We start from the raw sequence: 27,998 nt of genomic DNA on the forward strand, positions 1-27,998 counted from the left end.
AGGGTATGTCTTCACACCTGCAGCCTTTCAAGAACAATGCTGAGCTGTGCCAAGTGTTGGCTTCAGTCCAGACTCATCTCCAGAAATCTTTCAGGGAAATGATAAAACTAAAATATTCTTCCAATTCAGGTTAACACTGCCCAGAACAGTAAATGGCATTCAAATGAACTGCTTAGCCCATTACCAGAACCACAGGCCCTGATTTCATTACAAATAAAATACCAGAAATTGTATTCCTCTTTATTTATTTCATTTTGCATGACATCCGTAGCTACTTATCCTGCCTGGCTTTGTATATAAACATGTTGTGGCTCAATTCAGTTAAAGAAAATGTATGGTTTCAGAGTCGACCCTTTACTTTATAGCAATTTCTATTCTGTAGTCTCCAGCACAAGGAGGATTACCTATTGGAATGCTATTTATATGTAAGACTGCCCAAATTGAGGATAGTAAAAAATATTTGACACTTAATTGAGGCAAGTCATTGTATGCATCTTTTAAATTATTCAGTGAATGATTGTTTTCTGCTAGTTAGTCACCCCACATTACCCTATGTAATGTAAAAAGCAATTGTATTGGCTAAAGTAGTTTAGAAATATATATCATGAAGATTAGTATTCATCACTGGAGGCGGTAGCAAGGATCAGCATCCATTTACAGTGAGTAAGCTGCTCAACTTTAAGATCCTAAAATGTGATATCAAGAAACACAAGGACTCATACCCCACTACAATTGCACTTCAGTTTCAACTACATGTGTCTCAGTGCTAAGTATCCTCTGCTTCTAGCAGAAATTATTGCTTCTGATTTCAGGAAAATGTGTTTGCTACAGTAAATTTGTAACAAGGATAAGCCTAGGTGTCTTTGACTGTGGATTGGTAGCCTGCAATTCTTTTCATAAACTAAACAGAAGTGAGGAAGAAGCAGAGTGAGGCAAAGCAGAGTAATTATTTATCTTACGTTGTTTGATAGAAAGAAAAATGTCAGCCACAAAAGCTTCCTGGGGCAAAATGGATAACCTTAAAGAAAGATTTGCAGCAGTGATAGCAGTATTTAGCAATGACTGCCATGTTTCCAGAAACTGAGGGAAGGCAAAACTAATGCAAGCTTAGAAGTTTCTGTAGGCAATATTTACAGTGCTTTACCAAAAGCTTATGTGCTGTTGACCTGCTATCTCTTTGCACTTGCAGATACACCAGTCTTGGATGCGTGCTGGAAGAATTAAACTCATATACAATTTTCCATTTCTTTTACATTTCTGTTTGCAACTTAAGTCTTGTGTTGTATAGCATGCAGTATGTATGAAAACAGAAAAAAAAAATAATATATATATATATATAACATAAGTTACTAGACTTGAGAATACGTTAAGTTCCTGGCCCAGCTGTGTAACACAGTCATAGCCTCAGTCATCTCCAGATGGAGTCAAGATCCAGGTATTCCCCAAACTTTCACAGAAGGTTTTCACTAAAAGAGGGTGGATTGACCTACAAATTTTTCAGTCATTCCCCCATCTGGATGACTGCAAGACCTCACAATGACAGGAACAAGATCTAATGCCATTTTAGTTTCGGCACAGTGGTTTAGTCACCTAGCTATTTTTTACATTTACCAAGACAGAGCTCTTGCTCTTTTAGTTTCATCCCTTGCCGTGCCCCTGTATCAGCATGAAGACTATCATCTGCCATCAAAATCTTCTAGATGAAGACCAGAAACAATCATAATTATTAAGCATTTAAATAATGTTGTATATACCAAAGAAGTATTCATTATCAGACCTGTTGAAAGTCCAAGTTTCCATGCAGAACCTACTAATCAGAATAGTTAAATAAAGACATTATAGAAGGATTTTAACATCTACTACAACATGGTGGAAATTTAAGCCATACATGAGCTTTATATAAGGGCTTGGATTATGACTTCGAAGTTCAGGTGTCATTCAGGTTATCCATCCTGGTGTAGGACTTTCCATCTCTTTTTCTTGTAACTGACAGAACTACAAGGGACATATGATGGCTGTACACATTCTTCAGATAAAATAGTGCTGCTATCATTTAACTTCTATATATGTAGGAGTGGACATTCACACGTGTATGAAACCTGTCCTGTAAGTTTCAATGACATGGGAGCTTCAAACTAATCTTCAGACATCTCTGCAAAATACAGAAGAGAACAGTGTCCATGTAAGTTTGAGTTGAGAAGTTTTTATCATATAGATAGTTTCCAGCAATTAGAAGATTCTCTACTGATCACTCAATACAGTCCATAGTAATTACTGAACAAACATTGACAGAAAAAGTCTGATAAGAAAGACTGTAGAAATTTGGTCAAAGTGTGTGGACCAAATTTCAATGCAATACATTATGAAATACTGGGATAGATCTGAAAAATTTACCAAACTTGAAAATATAACTTGTGAACTAATTATTGTATTTATTTTAACATATTCAAAAACACTAAATGTCTAAATGTTATGCAAATGCTAAAAGCATGCAATATTCTTCATGCATACAAAGTTTAATATCTACATAATACCTGTGAGTAAAAGCTTAAGAATTCTAGAAAACAGCCTTCCAAATATTATCAGTTTAATAATAAGAAGAACCTTGATTCTATTCCAATTGAAGTTAGAAGCAAAATTCCCATTTCTTCAGTAAAATGGGATCAAAATTAGAATGTCTTCAAAAGATACTGTGTAGGTATCTTCAAGGATGGGGATATTAATAAAGGAACTGCTGATAAACCTTTACAATGATATCTCGAAGACTTCACCTCTTTCAAGATCTCATGCAGGCAGCAGTTGTTTCAATATGAGCCTTATATCACAGGAACACTTTAATTTGTGCCACTGTAAAGTCTGCTATTCAGAGTTTTCATTGTAATCTTTTGCTTGCTTCATATTTAATATCACAGATCTTTTTATTAAAATCCATATTAGAGGTATCGTGATATCTTTATGGGGCTCTCCTTTCAAACAAAATAATAGCCTTCAGTAGAAAAACTCTTCCTCCTGCATTCCTTATACCTCTATACCTCCAGCTGGTGGCCGTGGAGGGGAACACAGTGCGTGGAGGTTCAGGTCAGCTCATTTGGTTCCTACCGCTCGTGCTGAGGACAAACTACTGCATTACACAGAAGCATAGTTATGAGGCTCCAACACCCAGCGATGCCTTTCTCTGGCACCCAGTCCTTGAGCTAAAGGGCAAGGGGATTTCCCTGCAACAGCTCACAAATCTCCTCTGATCAGCATGCAGCAGGAATTTACTGTTCACTGGGAGAGTCCCCTTTTTATTGTTCTTGGCTTGTTGATGGATCATACATTTACTGGCACAGAATCTCATTTGCAGTTTATTGCTCTAACATCTGAAATGATCTCTCTCTCTTGCATTTCATTGTTGCTCATTGTTTGTTATTCCTCCCAATTACAGCCAGCCAGCTTCAGACGCTGGGCTCCCAAGCCCAGAATGAGCACCAGTTGCTCATCATTGCAGCACCTGGCTAGCAGCTTTTTCTATGTAAAAAAATACTGCTGCAGATAGTTTATTAAGAAACTATTCATTTTCATATTCCCTATTTTGGAGAAGGGAGGAATTAAATACTTTGCATGCACAGTATGTCAGGCACAAGGTATGAAAGAAAGCAAGACATGACATGTATCATGAGTGGTTCTGACTCAGTATTAAATGTGACACTTGGAAAGACATGGTGCATTGAGTGTCCCCTGGCCATTCCCTGGGCTTCCTTCTGGGGCTACTGACATCCTGGGACAACTTGTCAGGAAAAAATAAAAAATAAAAATCAGACTTTCCCAGCTAAACAAAATACCACAGAAAAGCTGTAGGAAAAGGAAAGAAAGCTAAAACTTTGTGGAAGCCAGTCTCAAGGCAAGAACCCACGGTTTCCCGTGTGCAACGTAGTGTGGTTGCACGCTGTGCACAGACACCCACCAACCCACCAAAAGCTCCTCCCAAAGTCAGCGTGTGGTCGAGCAGAACATTGGTGGAGTCAGTTCCTTTCTGAAGAGCTGGAGAAACGCTCTTTTGGACCAGGGGCCTGGAGAAATTCCTTCGGAAGGAGAGCAGGGAGTGTGCCTGTCACTGCTGCCTTGGGAATTCCTGGATTAGTGTTCATATTTGTAAACAAAGCCCAAAGTGAAAACAGAGTTAATTTTGGACAGGAACCTGGAAATCTGCCAAGTTATTAACAAGTGGTCTTCAGCCTGGCAGAAGGTATTAACGACACCATGAATGTAAATTATTAACCTCAGATTTCCCCAGAGAGCTGTCAGGAAATATTTAGATTTTGTAATAGCCATGCATTTCTCTGCAGCAACAAATAAGGAGGTTGGGACTATTTCTGTGCTGACCTCGGAGGACACAAATACTTACAGGTTAGATGAATTTAAACCATCTGGCAATGAGACTATGTTGAATAATAAATAATATAAATAGGAACCAGGCAGGACAGTAATGCCAGGGTGACTGTAAGATTAGCTGAACCATACATGGCCATTATTTTTGCCTAAGATGAAGTTTCTAATCATTTTATTTGCATGCATATATGCATGCATATGTGTCAGGAGGGACAGTTAATTTCAGGGCTTATTGTTTAACAAGTAAATGATTCAGCATGAAATGATGATCCTTACCATTCCCTTCCTCCTTGCTGATGTTATTTCTGTTTATTGCTATTATTTAGAATCTCCTTGATAACGAAGAAAAGAAGAACATAATCAAGCTGGTTTCTATGTAAAATCGGACTTAATTCATCATAATCTATGTTTTTTAAGACAGGGAATAGAATAGCAGAGTGATTGTACTAGTGTCTAGACAGGGAACAAACATGCTTGTTCACCTGTTCTGCTTGAGCAACAGATCTGGATGCTGATGGAATTCAGAAAATGGAAAGAAGGGGGAAGTCTTTTAAACAAACCTAAGGAAAAAATCGTAATAGCCATGCCAAAGTCGGGCCAACTGAGCCCAGTTATCATTTAGCTGCGATGAAGTTTATTGTCCTGGTTTTAATCATTTAATGATTAAAAGTGACTCCATGACTCCAGGAACAGAGATGCTGGTAATTATGCTTTTAATTATTCCTACCACCTTAAAGTTGTGACTTTTTATTACTTTTATTTTATTTTATTTTATTTTATTATTCATCTGAATTTTGGGGGGAACAAACCACACAGCAGCAGGAAGCAGAGTCCTAAGCCTCTCCCCAGTGAAATAATGGCACGGGTCTTCTATTTCAGCTATACTTATGGTTTTAATATCATAAATCTGGCTGATTTGTCCTAGATGGTATGTTCAGTCCTGAAAAAATTACCAGAGATAGTTGCTTTGCAGTATTTTGTCTCAATGACTGTGAGACAAGTAGGAACATGTAAAGGGCAATGCCCATGCAAGAGCTGTAGTCCATGTACTGGATAAGCCAGAGAGGAGGAAGGGCAAATAGATGGAAACTGGGTGATGTTTCCCTGTTCAACCAAGCCTGATCTGGGTGAACAGAAGGCCTGCCATTCTCAATTAAGGCTCAGAAGATAAATGATTTATTAGGATTTAATGAAATATAAATAGCCATGTCTTTCTTTAACAACTTGCCACATATCAGACATTAAGCGCTGTTTGGATTTTTAGAAGATGATGATCATGTTTCAAAGCACAGTACAGCTTATAGACTTTATTTTTCTATTTAAATTAGCAATTTGTAAAGAAAACATGAGCTGTGTGGCTGAATATATAAGGAGAAGCACATGTTAATGTGATCTAAATATAAGCACAAGGTTAGAGGCTCTTTTTATTTTAAAGAATCACTTGGCACATTTAAAATAAGACCAGCCTATTTTCCCTTTTCATACAATTAAATATGCCTTTTTTTTTTTTTTTTTTTTATTCTGGGAATTCCATTGGCACATCTAGGTTCCTTCAAAGTTACTTCAAAGTCAGCTCACACCATATATACCAATTGTACCATGTTGCTTAAAAAATATGATGTTCTTCTACGCCTAAGATTAATTGATTCTTGTTTGTTTATTAATGAATTTCTTCTGCAATCCATCCTGTTTCCTAGGGTTCATGTATGAGCGATTTGCTCATTCAGAAAGCAGACCTTACCAAGTGTCAGCAAGCGAGTAAGAGAAAGAGAGAAACATTAATACATTTGATTACATTAATTACTACCGGACTCCTGTTTTGCACATAACAGATGATTTTTTTAGAAACTGATTTTATGTCTTGATAATTATACTGCACTCCAAATGAGTCACACATATAAGTATCAGTACATTTGCATCTGCTGGATATGCAGCAGTCAATTTATATAGATTCAGAATATGTTAGAAAAGCAAAATGTTAGCTTGAATAGTAATAAGTATTTATACATGTTTTCTCTTCCTGGATACACTAAAGAGATTTGAGCTTGAGCTTACTATTCTGGAGGTGTTCTCATTTTTTTTGACAGGTAAACAGGTTTGGATACTCCAGTGGTGTAAGTAGGAATAGCTTTGAGATTTATGGGGAAATGTTAATTTACGCCAGCCAGGAATGAGAACCAAAGACACTTTCAGAATAAATAAAAAAATAAATAAATAAAAATAAAAGCTTTTACATTTATCTGCTGTATGATAAGGGTAATGATTTTATTCTGGATTTTCTAATATGGAGAGAGATAATATTTGGGATAACTTTAGCCTTAATGTATGCACTTATTTAAAATGTATCACTCTAAAATTGTGAACTGTGAAAGCCCATGAAAACTATCTGCATCAAACCTGGCCATGACTGCATATAAATATTTAGCAAGAGATTTTGACTGGCATAGAGCTATTTTTATTTTTATTATTTATTTATTTATTTTTAGGCAGGATCTCCTTTCCATTTCTGCTTTGTTTTCTCCTCTATTAGATTGTACATTGAAAGCTAATAGGACTTTAAGCTGTTTTCTTGTAACATCAATGCTCTGAGAAGCCTCTTTTTTACTCTTTTGTTCAGTACTTTCATTTAGACTCTCTTTATACACCAAAATATGTTGTTTGAATCAGAGAGAATAACTGAGAGGAAATTGCACAATGCCAAATGTCCTGTTATAATACAATAAATAAATAAATAAATAGTGATTTAAATACACAGCTATATTACTCTAGGCCATTTTGAGGAGCATTTCTTTTGCAATGTATTTATGCAAATAATTCTTCTGATTAAGTACCCCAAAATATAACTAGGTGCTAGGGAACTATACACACCCCTCCATATAGTCCCAAGCATGTAGGTAACCTGCACTGCACTCACAAATTAACAAGAAAAATAACTTTAATGAAGAAATCCTAAGGTTTTGAATATTACTGTTGTGTAATTGAATGATAATGGTCAGAATCCACCTGCGCTATTAGCTGTTCTACCTTCCTTTTTCATTCTCCTTTTGTCTCTTTTCTATCCTAAATATTTCTGCATACCTCTTAACCAGTTGCTACTATCTTAATCTGTACGTGGTTGTATTTGTGTTGTTACAGAATAAGTGAAATGCACTAGGACAATTTTTCTTCCAAGATTTATGTGGCTGATCGCAGTTTCCCAGCTTTGTTTTCAGACAGGAGTAGGTAGTGCTGCTGTGACTCATGACATTCAGCTGATGGGGATGGGATTGTGTTTGTTTGTTTCTCAGGATTACTCTCATGCAAGGAGAATGGAGTACTGCAGGCAAAGTCCTCCATGTGGATCTAAGAGCAGACTTACACTCTTTTTTTCTTTTAAGTGCTAAAGAGCAGACTGCAAATATAGTCTATTATGAATTAATTCGCAACGATCTAAGGAAACTTAGTTTCTCGCTTTGATCTTGTTCTCTGTACTGTTCTTAGGTGACTGCATGATCCCTCTCCCTTCATGTTGGCCCAGTTTTTCAATCACAGAGTGCAGGTCCACTGCTCAGCTCCTCTCCCAGCCCCTCCTCACCAGCTGCTCTCAGGCAACACCCAGAATTAGCTGAGTACCCTTCTCCATACAATAGAGACTTCTAGCATCTCTGAAAAACACTGACAACCCAGTCAAGAACACATCGCTTGCCAAGCAAAACCCCAAGTACCGATGTCTATACACACACGTTAATCACGTTTCAACCCTCAAAAATATGGATCAACATTCTCTGCAGAATAAACTCAGCTATAGAGGTAGAGTAGTAGAAACAACTGAAGATGCTCCAAAATCCTCTCCTAGATGTCAGAATAATCCATGCCTGCATATAATAACCCTCATGCAGCTCTTCAAGCTCTCACAGCTGTACACAGTTATATAGGACCCTAAATCAAGAAGCAATCTTTTTCTTTTGACAATGATATAAAAGGGACCTCTTTTTCGCTGCTTTCATACTTGCATCAAACTGTTTGTTGTAAACTGTCCCTATTGTTGTTTTAACAGACTTCAAGAATATCAAAAAATAGTGAAGAGGATATTTCCTTATCCCAGTATCACTTCCTTAACCCTTACCAAAAGCAAGGGTTGCTTTTGGAGGTTACTACTAAAGTACATTATTTTAAGTATGCTTTAGTTACTACTAAAGTATGTTATTTCTGCAGGTCTCTTAGAAACGTTGTCCTTTGCTTTAAGCCACAACTGCAAGTATGTTTAGAACCTGAAAATACATCCTGTCGCAGTAAATCCTTGAGTGCATTTCTTAATAATGAATCACATTTACATTTTCCACATCAATAAAAATAAATCAAGTCAACAACCAAAATTTTTGCTATGTTTTGTAGAGGTGACAAAAGGCAAGTTATCTGCAAAAGCATAGGCTGACTTTTTAATACAGCTAATATTTCTGTCCAGAGGACATCAAGAGAAGCACAAGGACTTGTTCAATGAAAACACAGAATTTAAAGAATCTTTAGACTGTAAACTTTCTGCTTCAGGGTCTGTCTAGTGCTAAGCTCATAGAGTGGTTGTTTCTTAACAGTAGAGGTTACTACTTAGCACAGTTCCAGATCCTTGTGTGCATTCTTTGCTGTAGTTGCAGGACTACTGCAGGACCAATTGCATGTAAAATGTAATTATGTATTTAGGTATTTTCCTGGAACTGTATATTAGATGATTCTTTCTCTGAAGGAGTAGCTTGATTGGTAAATCTGAACAGTTGACATTCCATGGACACATTCCACTCTCCTCTCCCCTCCGCATCTCAGGTTTTTCCATGCAACAGGAATCCAAAACCTACAATAAATAAAGTCTCATTTTGAAGTATTTCTGCATCCTTTTCCTAAGGCTCAAGAGACTTAGGAAACTTTTTTTTTTTTTTCCTGCAACTTTTAAAAAAGCTTGATGGATTTGGTTGTAAAGCAACATTGAAAACAGCAGCAGCCTAGCTTGAAGATAGTTGTTTCTGTGCGTTCGAAACTACATATATGGACAAACCTCTAGAACTACTATATAATAAACAAACCAGGAAAGCCACAATCTGATGCTTTTCCAAGCCCATCAAATCCATCTCAATGACTGCAGACAAATTATTGTATGAGTATCGCTTTCAGCTTTGCAGGTATGCAAAGCTGCTCTGTCAATACATTTCTGCACATTTCCTTGGAGTTGTATTTGTAAAACCTCTAACTGGAGTTCAGCCTCTAATGGACTTAAATGCACTTCCTGTTTTGAAGAAAAGACATTGAGGAGGATCTTGAAGTGAAGTGTCTGCAGTTCTGTATGCTAATCATACTTTCACCAGAGTTATGTCCTTAGAAATGCAGATTGTTTCCTGGGATACTGCAGCTCCTCCGCAACTTCTTGTCATCCACATGTTTGATTGCTCTCATAAATTGCATGTGGGCACTAATAACTTCTGCTGAGGTTACACTGCATGCCACTCTGATCGTTGACTCAGCCTCATCTCACAGTCCTGCATTTTCTCTAGTAGCATATGTTTTAGGTTCAGCAGGAGTTTAGGAGATTGAATAGAGACAATAAGGAGAAGATGATGGGCTTGCATTTCATTCCTGAATACATACATTTATTGGTGATGATTTAAACAGTGAATTATTTTTTTTTTCTTTACATCTAAAAGAATGTTGTTACTACATAGTAACAGCAAACTATTTTTTCACCAGTTCTAGGCTAAGAGCAACAAATAGATGAATTGCACCCCCCTTTTGGTCCATTCCTCTTTGAAAAAAAATGATCATCTGTTAGGGTAAAGTGCAAGTTTTAGGTCTGAATTGATCCACTGTCTTTAAGTTTTATTTCCTTAATAAGCAAATCAGTCCTCATCAGTGTGCAAGATCATCAACACATATTTCCATTTCTGTACACAGTTGAATGTAACAAAACCATAATTACATCATGCAGAGGGTAAATCACATACTGTGGCCAGTAAGCATCATACAAGGTCTGATTCAGCCTTATGAAAGTCAGGGAAATATATCCCACTGACTTCAGGAAGATTTGGATCAGCTTTCTAAAGATTAGGATCTTCACTTAGCTTATGATACAATCACATAGTGCAGCAAATAGGTTTATGCTCTGTGTGTGTGTACCTGTAGGCATACTCATACTTCAAGTAGCACCTACTGAGCAAAACCTTCTTTTATGTTTGTATGTTTGTGCATCTGTCTCAAACAAATAAACAAAGGAAAAAGAAAAAAAAAAAAAAAAAACTCATTTACCTTTGGCTCTATGCAGGTAAAAAAAAAAAAAATGTTACCTACAGGTCAATGTACATTGCAAAGAGAAATTTTATATTAGAAAATAACATCTTAGTACTAAATACAAAACATTACAGTATATTTCGCTAGTGTGGTAGGTTTCATTCTTTTTGGAGGGTTTTCCAGCCCTCCTGATCCAATTCACAAAAGCCATGCTGACCTGTACCCGAGTCCCCCTGACGTGCAGAAGTGCTGGGGAAATGAGCTCCGCCTTGCCTCTCTGGTATTAGTCACATCCAGCTGAAAGGTACTACTAGAAAATGAACATAAAGTACGTAACTATCCTATAACATCTCTTCTACACTCACATCCTGTGATATGTGATGCAAGGGTGAAAAAGTCCCTTTCACAAGGTTTATAGCCTCATAAGTTTCCTTCAGTTATTGCTCAGAGCATCTCATGCTACCCTCTGTAAAATCCACATGGCCAACCTGTGAGGGTACAAGCTAACAATGGTGATGAATAAATAAAAGTTGTCCCTTGCAGAAAACTTCAGGCAGTTTGTGTTGGTTTATTTTGGTCTCATTAGGATGCCACAACATGATAAATGATTTAGGTTAAAGGTAATTTAGTTTATGGCACAATAGGCATGAAAGGTTATTCCTTCTTATGCCCTTCTCACATAAAGTCTACCTTAAAAAAGTAAAGTCTTTATGTCTCAATAAACAGAAGCCACATAGATATTGTGTAACAAATTACATATTGGATAACAATCTATAAAATTTTATTGGCTTATGAGGTTTGCATTGATTTGAATTTTACCCAAAAGCAAAGAATTACTGTTTCTCCAAAACACTAAAATAAAAGGGAAACAGAAATCTCCATTATAGTCTTTCAAAAGTGTAGCCAACAGAAACAACTCTGAACAATGCAATCAAACTCCTGGAAATAGCCTAGAGTTCACCTTAGAACTCTTCCTTGCATGATCGAGAAAGCCTTGCAAATCAGCTCCAGCAAGGAATTTAGCACCAAGGTTCACCACAAAGCCAAGAAACAGCTTCTGACACCCAGCTGTAATTGCAAGACAATTTTGTGAAGTTACATTGCCACATTTCACTGTGAGGTGTTAGTGGATTACTGTTTGTATGAGTGATACAGCTGCACGAAATTGTGGAGGAAATATCAGAGGTCGTGCTCTTCATTTTACACAAGTATCTGTTTTATGAAATGTAGAGTTCTCTGGGAAAGAAAGTAAATGTGGGTCATGGTGAAGCTGGAGATGTCTTCCCTTGGCCATTTGCACCACAGGAGTTAAATACATATTTATATATATATGAAGAAGAAGGGCTGGGGATGTACTTTCTTTACATAGACATGCAATAAAATCTACTGATCCTTAAAGAAAGGAGGTGACGCACAAACGAGTCCGGTATCACTGGTGTTAACTATCACTCAATCCAGAGGACACTAGTGGCTGTACGTTTGAGCCAGAATTACTTCGCACACCTTTTGGAGGATAAGACTAAGATATTTTATAAACCTTTTTCAGTGATATTCAATGGCAGAATGCAACCTCTCAACTACAAACACCTTGAGTGCGATCACATTCATTGTATTTGATCCTGTCCATTGGGCTGTGCCTTGCCGAGAGCTGATCACCAGGCGCAGCCTGTGCAATTAGCCACTTCAATAACCAGTGGGTCTGATGAACTACAGCACGGGCTGCTCTATTGTTCAGAATAAATGAGATGGTATAAAAGTTGTGACAGGCAATAATGCATTAGTAATACTGTACACAGCCATTAAACCTAATGCATAAAAGGGCCCCTGAAATATGTATAAAAATTAAAACTGTACTTTTACTGATGTCTTTTCTGAAATTAATTTTCTATTTTCTACCTCCAGGTACCTTTGGCCAATATAGCTTTGAAATGTGAACTTTAAGGAAAGCTAATAATAAGGATCCCACCTGGTTTTATTTCAGTGACATTTGTACTTATGTGTCCTTGATACTTTTAACACATCCAAAGGTAGCAGTCAGCACATGGGTACACATGGTATACATAGCAACAATTTGGGTTTGATTTTGCCTTATATATAAACAAATGGCAGTAATTTGTAGTATAGCCTTCTGCAGGATGGAGTTGAAAATCCCCAGTAACTGACATCTTCGGGATTTCATTTTTTCATCCTTTCTTGCAATTTTTAGTTTTTCCTTTTTATCTGAACTCAGTTCAGTGCGCTGACCTCATCTGTGGCCAGTGCTGCAACAGCAGCAATTTGGGCAGTGAGACCCATTGGTGCCTACACAGCTACAGCTGAGGTGCCTGATATTTTCCAAAACAAGCTGGCACTGCTTTTGCCTCTCAGCATATACACAAGTAATTTCTTACCCAAATCATATTCCTTACCACAATTAATTTCTTACGCAAATCAATTCCAAGAAAATTATTGCTTGTTAATTTTCAACATCATATTACAGAGTAAGTGGGGATTAGGAGCATCTTTGGAAAAAAATAAAAAAATGCTTGAGTCTCTCACAGTCTGTTTCTAAAGTTTTCATGGTTTTTTTTCATTTGTTTTTGAGAGTTTTTTGTTTTATTTTGTTCTGGTTTGTGTTTTGGTCTCAAAACACTACGTTTGCATCTGTGGGTACAAGTGAGCTGTTCACTGTGATTCTATGATTGCACAGACCATGCGCCCCTGGTTAGGCTGTGTATGGGGCTTATTTTTGGGTACTGCTGGTGGCTGCCAGAACAACCTCAGCACTGTCAAACAAAGCGTTTTCCTGCTAATTCCTTACAGGGCTTAGGTGGATTCTGAATCAATCTGGCTGAGAAAGTCAGCCAGACAAAGAGGTATAATCGTGACGTGGTTAGTTATTTATATTTTACCTGAATCAGTGATTAAGGTGCCTTTTGTCAGTTCGTATGCTTCACACATAACTTTTATCCTACCATTTTTTGACAGAAGTTAGACTTAGAGTATCTCTTCTTTATGTCTTCTGAATCAGTCTTCAGAATCCCTAACCCAAAGTTTAATATCATCCATTATTCAACACCTAGCCTAACAATAAGGCTAACTTTAAAACTAGTAATCTCTCAGTAAAGCTGTGCAATTAATGCTGAAATACCTGAAGTACAGAATAATACCAAGTAGCACTCCCCATAGCCTTCCTCAGAGCATCCCAAAATACCAATAGTCTTCCTGAAGTCTCTAGTTATCAAACATTCTTTGAGATTTAGTGGTAGACTCTGGCTCACATAAGTAGATTTGCTTAAAATGCAGAATATTTTCCCCACAAATTTAACCACAGACTCTCTACCTGCTCACAGTTCACCCATTTTATGCCAGGTTTCAATGATCAAAATGTCCTCCCAAGGCTGCTTAGCACACTGGTGAGCTTTGCGCAAACTAGTTCATTCTGTTGTTTTTATCATTTTTCATTTACCGTGTAAATGACCCCATGATTTTTGTGCCATGTGGCTCCCCATAGCACTGTAGCTCCCACCTGCTCTCGCTCCCCCTGAGCTGGGATGAAGGGGGCTTCCACTTGCTGGAATTTCACTTTTCCTTGTGGTTTTAGGCCACAGCCCACACTTGGACAAGGCTTTTGCTTTGGATGCCTTTACAGTCTCCGTAGCTGCAGTAGTATATGTTTTATTTGAAAGCATTACATTTACTGCAATATAAAGAGGCCATTATTGCTTCGCTGTCTTCAAAGCTGGTCTTCCCCTTGCCAACCCCTTTGCTGATGTCTTCCTGGAGTTACACAGTATGTACTGGGCTTTCTTATTCCTGCTTGTACTAGATACAACACAGTTATGTTTCTTCCCCCAAGCTCAGTGTCCTCAGAGGAGTATTTAGGTTAAGAGCAGTTTATTCCTGGCTAGAACTGCAGCAACTGAAAGCAGGTTCATAAGCCAGGATTCTCCTGTGCTGCAGGCGGCTACTAACAGTCCAGGTGATGTCTCGGACGGAGACAGAAGCAGGGAGGTGTGCAGTGACAGGGCACAAAAAAACCCCTGCTGCTGCAGCACGGATGGTGCTTGGGGCATGGTGGCAGCACAGGGCAGGAATGATGCCATTAACAGATAGAAACAGGGGGGAAAAAGGAGACAAATCCTCAAAGCCCTCTGCTCAGCTCCCCCCTCGCCAGGAAAGATGAAAAGAAAGATGTGACAGTGGGGGCTGCCAGAGCCAGGAGCCCTGACGGAGCAGTGGGAAGCAGGTGGGGGACACAGCACAGACCCCACAGCAGCTCTGGGGTCTGCGATTCAGCCAGCTGGACCTGCGCAGGGTGCAAGATCCCCCATTCACACCACATCTCCAGCCTTGTCTGAGGAAGGTGTTTTCAGGGATCCCAGGGCGGCCTCATCCTGCTCAGTACAGCACAGGCAGCCTGTGCTCACAGTAAATTCACTCCTATGAGAATTCTCTCACTGTGGAAAGAGTCTTTGCTTTGCTTTGTTTGCTTAACATAAAATTGTGCATAGAAATAAATAAGTGCTTCTATCTGAAGTGAAGATTTTCCTTTTCAGCAGAAGACATCCCTCTGGCAGGGCTTTCCCCTGTGGCTACGCTCCCACCAAACAGACAGCTACATGGCTGTCATACACCATACATATGCAGTTGGTAAATATTGTTATTTAATATTGTTACTTAATATGGATCTTTGGGTGAGGCAATTGAGCCAGGACTGGAAATCCAGACCTAGCTCATGGATATAGTGGAACAGAGGGATGAGAGAGGGGTTAGGGCAGTGGGTTAGGAGAGGTTAGACCAGAACCTCTGACAGCTTCAGGGTGAGCAATATTGGAAAGAAGAGAGTTAAATGTATATATATATATATATGGCTTTTAGCTTTGCCTGATAGCTCCAGCAAGGACTGGGTCACCTCTGTGGAGAGGCTTCAGCAACATGTCATAGCTAATGATGTCAGTGCTGAGAAAAAGGTGGCAGTTTAAGTGAGTATAATAGGGGTAAAACCTCTAACCTGCTGTGCAGCCCGAGTGCTCCTGTTAAGCTGGCAGACAAAACAATTTCTGGGAGAGAGGTGATTTTGTAGAATTTCCTCAGCCCCCAGCTCTGCTGCTGGTTACAGAGCCTCCCTGCTATTATCATCCAAAGGAAAGTGAAACCATTTGGGGATAAGTGCCTGAGTTAAGGAAATTAACAGAACATCACCAGTTTGAGGGGAGCTTAAATGCTGCAGTACCAGGGACCAGCTACAGCACGGTACAGCAAACCACGCAGTGCTCACCAGTTACCATACAGGGCTGATCTGACTCTAAAGCAATCATTACAAACAGTTTCTGTAATAGCAGTGGCTACCAGACAGGCCAGAGAAGTGCAACTGAGGCACCAAGGACGATCAGCAACAGCGCTGGAGATGAGCCCAGACACACAGCATGGCTCCCCAAAGGCTGCGTACGCCTTCTCTGCAGAGGACAGTCCCACAGAGCAAATAACATGCTTGGTTTTATTCATTTACCCTGTTCAAGGACAGACTTATTGGGATCCATAAGATGCTAGAAAGGCAGGGATGGATTCTGCAAACAAGCCCAAAGTCTGACAACCACGACAACGGAGCAGAGTGATGGGAAACTGAGCCCATGCAGGATGCTGGGGAGCCCATGTGGAACAGGGGTCTATTTCAGGGGACACAAATCCACATTTTATCTGGATTTCTTTACAAATGGAGGAAGCACAGTTTATAGTAAGGCTTGCCCTGGTCCTGCTGGTTTTGTAATTTCATGGTAGGATTATCAGAAAGCGTTTGAGGAGATGAAGTTGCAGAAACTTCAGTGCTTTTAATCCCCATTTCTCTCACCAAAGGCACCACACAGTGCTGAACACAGTGCCTGGGAGAAATGGGTTTACGTTGGTGAAGTATATGGTGCACCAGGCTTTCAGGGGTTTCCTCATTAGCTGAACCCTGGCATTTCTCTAAAATCTGTTCCTCCCCAAGTCAGTTAGCAGTGAAGTCTGAGCACTGTGAGGTGTTCAATAGCTCAGTGTGATAGCAGCAACTCACATACAGCACCAGCTCTGACAATATTTTCTATGGGAAGATTTCATAAATATATGGGAAAACTGCCGGAGCAAGGTTTCACAATAGCAGGAGTTTAGGTCATCAACAGTGATGAAATTTCTTCTCTGCCTAAAGAGTGATCTCCTGTAGGCCAGAGGGGGTCCTAACCCCAGACTGCTGGCTGCTGTGGGCCCACCTCTCCCAGGGTTTGGTCATCTTGACCCTAGAAAAACCTTCCTGAGAAAGGCTGAGCAAGAACAGCAGAGTGTAATCCACCCAATCCAGGTTAGCAAATTAGCCACTGTTTTCCAGCCAACCCTTTCCCACATCACAAGTTTAATTAGAGTTTCCTTGCAGGCTTCGCCATAGATAGGGACCTGGGATCTTCATGCTTTGGTTATGGCCATGGGACAGCACAGTTTGTGAAAAAATATGAAACAGTCTTCAGATTTCATCTGAGGAATCTTATTTATAAAATGGATCCTATTGGTAGTCACATCAAGCTGTCCTGAAGCCAGGCAGGTACTTAGTTTAGAAAAATTAGGTAGCATCTTTAATTCCTTGAGAGGCATCTGGGAGCTGTGATGGGAGCCCAAGAAGGTTATTGTGTACCTGCGTGGCTGGGTCACTCGCGTTTGTTTATAGCTAATAAAAACAGTTATCTGGAAGCCAATTATATCAGTTCCTGTATTATTACATTGTGTAAACAGCAAGGACATAACACTGTTTCTCTCATCTTTCTGCTGTTTTCTATCTCTTTTAACAAGAGCATTACAGCAGATGCTGTCAAGAATTTTAATAAAACAAACTGCGTTTCTGACCGTCTTTATCCATTTCTTCTTGTCTTTATAGGCTAGAAATATATTAGAGGGTCTAAGTGAGGAAAATTACTCTCCCTCCTCCCTGTCCCTGTCTCTCAGTTGCTCTCCTATATTCTGGGGTGTTTCTGCCTTGCGGAAAACCCAAACCACCACAAAGAGCCCCAGCCCCATAGCCTCAGGGCAACCTGGAGAGCTACTCACACTGTCTGTCAGTCGATCCCCTTCGTTGCCTCCTGCGCTGAGCTCCAAAAAGTGCCCAGGCTGGTGGCAGTGCCTGTCCCTGGGCCCAGATGGAATTAAGAGGGTGTGGAGGAGCAGTGGCAACGAGGCCACTCTTCCCAAAATTTCTGAAGCTGATCAAATTTCCTGGGATATAATCCTAAAAAGATTTCAGCATCTAACTATGCAAAGAAACTCACGTGGGCAAGTGTCAGTACAGAGATGATAGCACCTACAGGCCTGTCTGATAGAGAGACACCCTCGCTTTAGGCTTGGGCAGATGTGGGTTACCCAAGCTAACCTAGCAGTGAGATCTTGGTGAAGCATTTCATACTGAAACAAAACAAGAACCCCACCATTACCACCACCAAAACAAAACAAACAAACAAAAAAGCAAAAACAAAAACAGAAAAACAAAAAACAAACAAACAAACAAAAAACCACCAACAACATCAAAGAAGTAGTTTTGTAAACCAAATTACTGAAAATGGAGTGGGCAGTTAGGAGTCTTTAATTATCTCTTTGACTACACTGGGACAATTAATTTTGCACTCCCTGAACACATGTGAGAACACCTTTTGTCCTCAAGAGGCAAAGCAGAAGCAAGTGCTAAGGAGCTGCAAGTGCCCTGGGGTGGGGCCTGGTCCACCTGCCTGGAGCTTCTTGGGGCAGAGGAGTTGGAGGTGAGAGCTTGGAGGGATGGCAGAGCTCAAGGTTTTCCTCTCAGCCTAAAGATCCCAAAACTTTAAAAATTGATATATCCAAGTTCTCCTCTGTGTCTTTATGTAAAAATCTCTTTCTAATCCTTTAGTGTGCACTGATCTGGCCTGTTCAGCAGCCTCCTAGCATTAGGATAGGGTCTCCAAGAGCTCGGGTGCTTTGCTTCACACCAGTTGCACGTGGTTGTTCTGTCACCAAGATGGAGAACTGTAAGTACTGTGTCCTGTTCTACTGTGCTAGGGTTTTCTTTGTTTCCTATAGGTAAGGTGCTCCAAGTTATTTGGTTCTCTTTTTAATGATGTGGTGATTTTTAACTTACATGTTCTGCATTTGTAGAAAGACTGCGTAAGTAAGAGAGGCTTGCAAAGAGCTCTTAGCTTATGAGTAGAAATAAGGCCATCTACATACTGGTGCATCCTCACAATGCAGGTTTTTTGGTATCCCAAAGATAACTGCCAGCGCAGGCAACTGTAGTTGAAAAAACACATCAGAAGTGACTTGTGCCTTTCCTTTTTAGAGACTGGTTCATACCTGGAGGGCTAAGCTATAAAGGTGCATGTATACCTAGTTGTAATCCATGTTGAGTACAGCTTTTGTTAAGAAGGAATAAGGGCTTTTTGACCCCTCTTCCTCTGGAGTTCACTCTCCGTAAGAACGTTTGCTGCAAGCCTGGACCTCTGCAGCAGACTGGGCAAGGATGTGGGGCCAGCTGGGGTGGGTTTGGGGTCCTGGGCCCTGGGTGAGCCTGGCACCAGGGCTGCAAGCAGCATCTGGCTGAGCTCTGGGCAGGGGCTGGTAGAACCATCGTCTGGAATAAACTCAGTCACAATTTTAAACAAAAGGAATATTGTCTTGTAGTAGCACGCAGCTAATACAGTTTGGGGAGGGGAGGAAAGGAAAATCTTTGAATGTCATTTTGAAGAGCTGATATATTTCTATGTACTCACAAGACAGAGACAAACATCCTTCTAATGAAAATTTTCTGTTCAAATACAAATAGTGTTTCATGCCCACATAATGCAAACATACAACTTTGTGTTTCAAGTCCCCTTGGGGATGCTGGCACCTTGTTTTGTGATGGAAATATTTGCTTCAACAGCAAGAAATTAATTTTAGGGTAGCCCATTATGCACCACAAACCTTTCCTTTTCTTCCAGCTTTACGATCAGAATTAGAAAAGAGGCATGTCTCAACTTTGATTTAAAGCACTTAAGTCATTATATATTATTTATAATTTTATCCCCAGCATGGAAAGTAACACTTCTAATACATGGCAATCTGTACCTCACCAGCATTTGAAAACTATAGCTGCATACATTGGTGTGTTTTATTTTTCTTTTTTACACAGTAAAATTTGATATACGATAGTTGCTAACTTCATATAGGTACTGATTTGGGACTTTTTAGTGTCATAAAACCTCTGAAGCAGAGACTCATGGAACGTGAAACACTGACATAGTGCCTCTGGAGCACCAAAGCAAAAGCTGGCTGATGAAGATGGGTTATTTGTGGTGGGGTGATGCTCAGAATTACAAACACTGCAGGCTTTAGTTACACACATGCGCACACACACACACACCCCAACTCAGTGAACTTGCAGAACTTTCCAAATACTGGATGTGGAAAGTCTGGTAATTCCCCTCTCTTGGGAAGATGGGGGGGGGGGGAATAAAGGGATGGAGGAAGTACTACTTCAGAAACATAAATAATCTGATTTTTAACTTATAATAGTTACTTGGAAATGACTGCAGTTTTGAGAAAAGGACAGCTAACTTATTTAAATAGGCTGCAGAGTGTTTGCCTCTTGTTTAATCATTCAGGTGCAGAAGTGCTGCAGGAAATTGTTAGCGTTCAGCCTGATTGTGCAAAGGCTGCTGGAGGAGGAGACCCGTCAGACATGCAGCAACTGTCTGACTCAAGGTGTTCACCCAGAAAGCACTATGGGAGTATACAATTTCACATAAAGCCCTAGTCAAGCAGCTTCTTGCTTCTGTAGCCGTGGACTTTCAAAACTTTTTATGAAGTATCACATTTCTTCTAAGGCTGTGTCATACACAATAAGTAAATGACAACACCAAAACTAAAACTCTTGCAGGTCTTTGAATGCAAAACCAAAGTTCAGTATATGCTGTAACCTTGATTATTATTTTTTTTTAATGAGCAACAGGAAAAAACTTTGTTATAAAAACTTGCTTAAATTTCCTTAAGATTTATATTTATTGCTTTTACACTTTCAGCTGGTAAAAACTAGATTGATCATTCATTACCCACCTCATTTTTAATATGCTGTAGAAAGTCATATGAAAGTGCCAAAATTAGCACTGTCATCCTCTGTGTTGTCCGTTCTACTGCAGCACAGAGCTGTGATATTCTCAAAAAATATACCTGTGGTGTCTGTTACTAGCAGTCTCCCGCTCTGACTCAGACCTCACATGCATACAAATTCATTATATACATTTTTCTCTTCCAAGAATGTATACATTTAAATCATCAGCCATTTAGAGACACATAACATAATGAAGAAAATTCACTTCTTTATTTCTCTACCCCCTTATGGTAATGAAAATTACTGATCTTTTTTTTTTTTTTCTTAAAGGCAGCTTTCCCCCAGCATATTCACATTGCAGTAGACAGCACAATTCTGTACTTACAGATCTTAACAGTGAAATGTCTCAGGATCTTTACAATTTTCTGCAGAACTGTTTCAAGCTCTCAGCAAGGCACAGTGTTCATCGAGGCAGAACGGAGCCGTATGGAAGGTCTATGCAGCTGGGAGATAATGGAACTATTTTCCCAGCTGGGACTACAAGCCTTTTATCCACTGAGCATTGCGTGTCTCTTCACTGGTATTAACCGTGAAATACACTGCTTTCCTGCTGCACTCGTGCTAGGACCCACACAATTAGTGCTTGAAGCAGATAAACAGCTACTATAGTTCATGCATATTCCTATCTGGAAATCTTAAACGTATAAAAATTAGCTCTGCACTGATCATCCTTCAAGCAAGCTGAGAGAGTGAAAGCACAGCTGTCGTACTAGTAGCATAAAAGATTAAATGTTCTCTTGCTATTCTTTTTGTACAAATATGAGCTCCTGTCAGGTAATCAGAAAACCTCTCTCCCTGATAACTGGGTCACTACCCAGTATTGTGTTTAAAATAGGAATGGAAATAATTTTGTTTAGTGCTGGGTCCCACAATTGCTTCTTGAGCTCCATAGGAGGAAGCCCATAGGATGCGAGCTAGCTGACAGTCACTGCATCCCAGCACTGACTGTCCTCCCAGAACGTTTTACTACCCCATCATATTTTGCATATTCAAAAAAAAAAAAAAAAAAAAGGAGTTGTTTGAAGTAGTACAGACATAAATCCTGATTACACACAAACTTCAAACCTTCTTAGATTCCCATTTTTCCTCTTGAGACTGCTTCAGCAGAGATCAAATGCAAAGCTCAGACAGGGGAATGCCTTTCTGTTAGTAAGCAAAAGTTATTTGTATTCACAGGGGAAGGAAGTGGAAAGAGCAGTTTTCGGAATGTTTCTGCCAAGAAAAGTGCAATTGTGTCACAGGCATTGCTTCACCACGTTTTAATGTAATCTTGGTGTAAATCCATTAGTTTGTAATGGGATTAATTGCATGCCTGTCTGAGCAATGGCAAGTAGAGAGGAAGTGGAAAGTAGGTGGCAAAAACCCACAGTGGCACACGGACAATTCATTGCTTTGTTGCTTGGGTGCAATTCGTCCCACCTACACCCGGGTGCTCTCCCCTCAACCACCATGCTAGTCATTTCAGGCTGCTCCTTCCTTCCCATCAGTGTAATCTGGATGTGTTGAGGTGCTGTGGCTCATTGCCCCATGGCTGAGCTGCTGTACTTGTCAGCCCATGCAAAAGCATTGCTGTGTTGCAGTCAGGTTGCTCTTACTGGAGGTGGCTGTGGAGACAAGGCAGCTTAGAGGACAGATAAAATTATGGTAGATGTAGGAGAGAAGGTGAAGACGTTATCCCTTCTAAAAGCAGAGGGTTAGGAAAAGTTTTTGTTTGAAGAGGAGGATGGTTTGGAGGAGGATTTGCATCTGAGTTAAGAGAGCTGGATCCAACCCAACCTCTGTGGAGGAATTTCCCCATGACCTAGGAAGTGCCTCAGCTGTTCTAGTCTTTTTTTTCTTTTTTTTTTTTTTGCTTGTAAGATGGAGGTGGCAGGACACAACAGGAACTGGTGGGATGTGTGTCCAAGTGCAGGGCATCCTACACTGTGGGGATGTTACGGTATGTATCCCCCTCCAGAATCAGGGCTGACATAGCTGTCCTGATTAACATAAACAATTTTACACTTCCATTGCATGAGCATCTCAAATAAGCTTTACTGACAATTAATTAAGCCTTGCAGCACCTTCCAAAGTAGACAGACATTATAATTAGTCCTATTTTTAATTAGGAATAAAATTTGAAATGGAATTTTAGGTATTTCCTCATTAAATTTTTATTTTAAATAATAGGAATGCATTTTCTAAGCTGCATAAAGAGTAAATAGACAAGAAGTTGGTTTAAACTGGCTAACCCAAGCTTTTTCTTGCTAATTTTAAAGTTTATTAAAGGTCTAATCTTTTCTATATACATTAAAAAAATAAAAGAACCTATTTTGCTTATGCATTCACTATTAAACAAGACCAGGAACAGGACTTCGCAGTAGCTGGGGAAACTAATGCTGTTAAATCTTTCCAATTTCTGACTGGCAATGGAAACAACCAGAAATGACCCTTCTAAAGGTAGATCATTCATTTCAAGTTCTAATACTTTCAATCAGGAAAGGCTAACACTTAAATATGTCTGAACTTTGAACTTCTGAACGTCTTTTTGTGTGTGTGTGTTTTGTTATTAAAACTTGTGAAGTTCTGAATTACTTTTTCTGAAGTATAGTATCCTCCATTACAGATATGCTTATATCTTTTAGAAATGACACAAAGTGATGATAAAATTGAATATCAGAACAGACTGCTCCTAAAGGTCAAGATAGAACATTTAAATGTTAACAAAATGTTGCATTTTTGCCTATTATTTTTCCAAAATAAAATTTCATTGATATTGACTTTTTTTCCAAATGGTTTTGAAGAATTGCCATATTCTGTTTAAAAAAAAAAAATAAAAAAAAATTCTGTCCAACAGTTTTTTGTTGTTCTTTTTTTACTATTTTTAAATACAGATCAAAAAGACCTATTTAACATACGTAACATTACCGTGTTTCCAGCAGTCAGAAGCCACTTAGATAAATCCCTTCAGCCATTAAACCTTCTTGCTACTTCTGTTGTGGTTTTGATAGTGTCAGAGCAGGGCAATTACTGCTGTATTGTAAACCAAACTAGGGAGAGGGTCAAGCAATCCCGGCTGTCCCTGGCTGGGCTGTAGTTACCCCAGAAGTTGATGCTACCTAATAATGAGCCCAAAGATTTCAGAGCTCAATACGAAGTGCACAAAGTCCTTGTGTACCTTTCAGGACATTGTTTTAGGCTAAAAATAATAGAGATAGAATCTGGTCTATAAAACAGACAGCAGATAGAATCTGGAGCATAGGCTAGAAGACAGAAGTGAATTAGCAGGAGTTGGACCAAGGTGTCTCTTGCAAAAACTCTGCTGAGAAATGGCCTGGAAGACACTTTCTCCTCCGTTTTCTCTGTAAAAATTGGAGATGCCTTCAGATGATACATGCGTTTTTTTGTAAGAGCTGTCACTGTGCCTTCAGAAGGAGATAGAGCTTTCCAGCTTACTGCTGACTTCTTGTGGCTGTGTCAGTTTTTCTATCTCTACTTTAGACAGAGTAGATAAATCCAAGATGTCTTCAGCAACATTTTAAAGTGAATTAGATCAAGGACTAATATGATCTAGACTCTTTCTGCTATGCTCAAACAGCAACTTGTCCTTGAGCTAGTCCCTACGATCACAGAAGCAAAATTTAAGGACCAAGATGAAACTCTCTTGAACAAAGGAATGTGATTGCATCCCATGAGGTGCTTTATTCAGGCAGTGCCATCTACTGCTTTGAAACTCATCTATTAAACAACCTAAATGGCTGTTTGGCATTTACGCTGTGCATTGGATTTTGGTTGCTGTAAAATCTTTGATCATCTTTATGAATCCATAGGCACTCCTCAAGCAAGATTGAGGGTGAGTTCTGCAGGGCTTCTCTGGTAATCATTGCAGAGACAAAACTCCTGGGCCTGAGTTGCTAACTATAAAGGTTTGCATATAATTAGTGGCTCTACTACAGGCATTCCTTGTGGTGTTGTAGAAAGTCCCTACCTAAAGCTACTGCTCACTGTGTTTTTGTAAGACTTCACAGCATTTTCGTGTACTGCCGAGAGTTAGTTACTTTTAAAATCATCAGCTTAATGTTCCTTCAGTCCTGTTAGACGTACTCTGAAATAAATAGCAATGCACAGTAATTTCAGGCTAAAGGCTGGATGAATGCACCTTTGTAGTTTTTGTTTCTTTTTGGTACAGCAGTAGAGTGCCTAACTTCAGATTTCAGCAGTTATATGGCATTTGTCCTGTGATATTTCTGAAAATCTTTCCTGAGATGGACAGTGGAAAAGTTGGACAGTGGAAACCTCAGAGCCAAAATTTATAATATTCATTTGCATTTTAATAAAAGTTGAAAGTGCACTGTGAGGTTAACGGAGATGCTGGACAAGCTGGCTGGTTGGCATGGTACAGACATGGGTTAGCAGTCTGATCTTGCATACAGAGGCCTTGAAATCTCCCAAAATCCTGGACTACCATAACCTGAGGTCCTCAAAACTTGTGTTCCTGGAGCTGTGCTCATTCCCTCCGACAGAGGTGTTGGTAGAACAGTTGAACAAAACAAAAAACTACCAAAAAATTTTAGAATGTTTTAGGGCAAGAGACTAATATCAAAGAGGGAGATGATAGTCACTCCAGAAATTAATTTTGCAAGTGGCTAGAGAGCAGTAATTATAAGTCCAGGGCATTGCTGACAGAAGTACTCTAATACAGATAAAATATATAATCTATAGACAGTATACTTTGATATAGAATAGGTATTTTTTCTGTATTCCTTCTCATTTTATTTTTTTTTTTAAGGGGTGCTGGGGGGAATAAAGGAAAAGGGATCTGCAGGTTTAATGTAAGCATTTTGAGTAGGGTGTACATTTAGCTGCCTTTCTGCTGAGTGTAAAGAACCACAATTAAAAATATTGAGCTTATTGGCCTTTTTCATACCAGACTTATTGAAGAATCAAAATAGGCTGCTTCAGCCCTTGTTTGTATTCTAGAAAACTCTTTGCTCTGTCGGAGCTGCAGTCTCTGCCTCCTGTATCTGTTGTGTTAAGGCCCCCATTTTACTGCTGGCAAGGCAGTGACTGAGGAGGGCTGTAGATGACCTCATTCTATGTGCTCTGCACTTGGTAATGCGTTGGTAATGCAGGGGGAGAAGGTGGTTCCCAGATGCCTATACATACATATGCACACACACGTGCACACAGAAGCAACCCAGGGAAAAAAAAAAAAAAAAAAAAAAAAAAAAAAACAGCCCCCTGAACTTGTTTCTAATTCACGGTGAAGAAAATGAGAGGGAAAGAAACTGCGCAGCGATGCTGTTAGTTCTCGTGTTAAAGTACCACATTGATCTCAGTCTCCAGAATAAATGTGAAGGTTTAGTGGGTGTTAATCCTCACAGAATGCACTGCTTCTTAATGATCCTTCCAGCAAAGGTGACCTCTGGAGCTATGAATAATACTCTGAGTAGAGCCTAAATGGTTCCTATGCTTTCATTTGATCTGCATTATTCTCCGATGCTGTTTCACTTTTGCTACATGGCAAGGGATTTGAAAACTTTCTGTCCTCTGCAGATATCTGGTTCTGACTGGGGGTGGGAAATGCTCAAATCAATACCTGTGAGCTTATCTATAATGGAACTGGGAGCTCTTTCACCCCAGGACTGAACTGTCAGGCCTGATTGGAGATAATTGGACAAGGAAATTCTAAAAGTATAAGCAAAACTAAACACGAAGGCTTTTATTAAAGTCATTTTTGATACAGCTAGTGGTGTTATCAAGTGTGGTTTCTGTTTTGAAAGCATAGCCAAGTGCAACCACTGATGAACAGCCTTAGCTCTCAAGACGGTTGCAATATTCTTTGTGATACTTTTTAATGCCTTCAGAATGGATTTGTGGCTAAGCCTCATATGACCTTTTATTCATAGTACGTATTCTAACATTTTGGGGGTTATTTATCTTCTTTTTTTTCTTTTTTTTTTTTTTTTTTTTTTTTTCTCTTCAGGCTTCTGTGTGTTTGTTTTGCTTTTGGTTTGTTTTTAGAAAACAACTGTCTGAGAATACACCAGTTGTGCGTTTCAAGATTTTTTTAGAGTTGAGTTTGTGGTTGTGGCTTCCTGGATGTGAAGTATCAGATAAGTGGGATAGTTTTCACATTGATTTTCTTTAAGGGAGAGAGAACTAGAAGAATGGGGTCCAGGAATTACAATGAACTTTCATTACTGCACCTCACAATTCTGCTAAATAGTCAGTGAATCAATGTCCACCATCTGTGTTATATGGAGAAGAAGCCTACAAAGACATCAGTGGTTGTAAGTATAGGCTAGTAGATGTCTCATAATGGGTATCAGCTGGAAGTACTCATTCAGCTGTGACAGAGAGCTCAGAAAACCAGCTAAAATAGAATAATTTACAAAAACTCTCAATTTAAAGATCTTAGTGTAGCTGCACACTAGGTTACTCCTTTCAAACATGGCTTTCTGGTATCTAATACTTGGCTTATTGTTCAGAGATCATGTTTTGCAAAAGTGCTTGCAGAAGCTACCTATTCCCTCTGCAGACACGTGTCTTTGGACTAACAGGCTGGTGCAAGCAGGAAGCCATCTCCTGGTGTCGCTACCACTCCTTGTGACCCAGGTTTTCCATCACTTTCATGATGGGAAGTTTTTGCAGCTTCTATACAACTAGCTAATACGGGTTATTTTAAATGCATTTGTCTTTCCTCATCTGTTCTTGTTTCTACAGTTCCCTAGTGACTCTATCATTACTTTATTTCTGCAGTGAATGCGGAGTCTTTCCCATATCTCTGCCAAACCAAATGCCAGTAGGTAACAGTCCATGCTATTCAATGGAGTCTTATAAAATCACTTTTGGCCCTTCTAGTAGATCTTCTTACCATTTCTACATCATATATTTTGCATTTCCTATATTACACATCATTATCACCGTGTCTTTAAGGAATTTTTTCTCTAATATTGAATGTTAACCTCTTGAATTAATGAAGAACGGGGGAGGAATACCTGATTCCTGCCAACTTGCATTGATTAGGAAGCCCTGCTCCATTCCTTCCTCAGCAGTTATTCTGCGTCCTACTCCACTTCTACCTCAGACCACACAGTTATTTCTTATGTCAGGCTACAAAATTTATTACACAGTTTTTTCCGGATATTTCTTCCCCAGTCTTTTTCAGTTTTGCACCAATTTTACATTCATAGATGAAAACAAACCTCCCTTTTCTGGGTCGCTAAGGGAAGCTGGGAGAAGAAAGCTGTTCCTGACATAATTCCACCTTTAATTTCTT

General features: G+C 39.4%; 1 protein-coding gene and 1 long non-coding RNA gene across 4 annotated transcripts in view; one reads left to right on the top strand and one right to left on the bottom strand.

The window, feature by feature from the left end:
* The window catches only part of LOC101794429 (contactin-6), a 145,655-nt gene extending 124,452 nt beyond the window's left edge, over positions 1-21,203 (bottom strand). For all 3 annotated transcript variants that reach the window (XM_072044321.1, XM_072044318.1, XM_072044320.1), the window contains exon 1: positions 21,063-21,203. The gene's annotated coding sequence lies outside the window, so the exon portion shown is untranslated. The remainder of the gene's footprint in view (positions 1-21,062) is intronic.
* LOC110352797 (uncharacterized) lies at positions 18,256-23,517 on the top strand. The gene is made up of 3 exons (XR_002402379.4): positions 18,256-18,374; positions 18,503-18,620; positions 21,008-23,517. It is a non-coding gene; the product is annotated as an uncharacterized lncRNA (long non-coding RNA).
* The last annotated feature ends 4,481 nt before the right edge of the window (positions 23,518-27,998 follow it).

The sequence above is a fragment of the Anas platyrhynchos genome, chromosome 13, assembly GCF_047663525.1.
Source record: "Anas platyrhynchos isolate ZD024472 breed Pekin duck chromosome 13, IASCAAS_PekinDuck_T2T, whole genome shotgun sequence".
NCBI classification, from domain to species: Eukaryota; Metazoa; Chordata; class Aves; order Anseriformes; family Anatidae; genus Anas; species Anas platyrhynchos.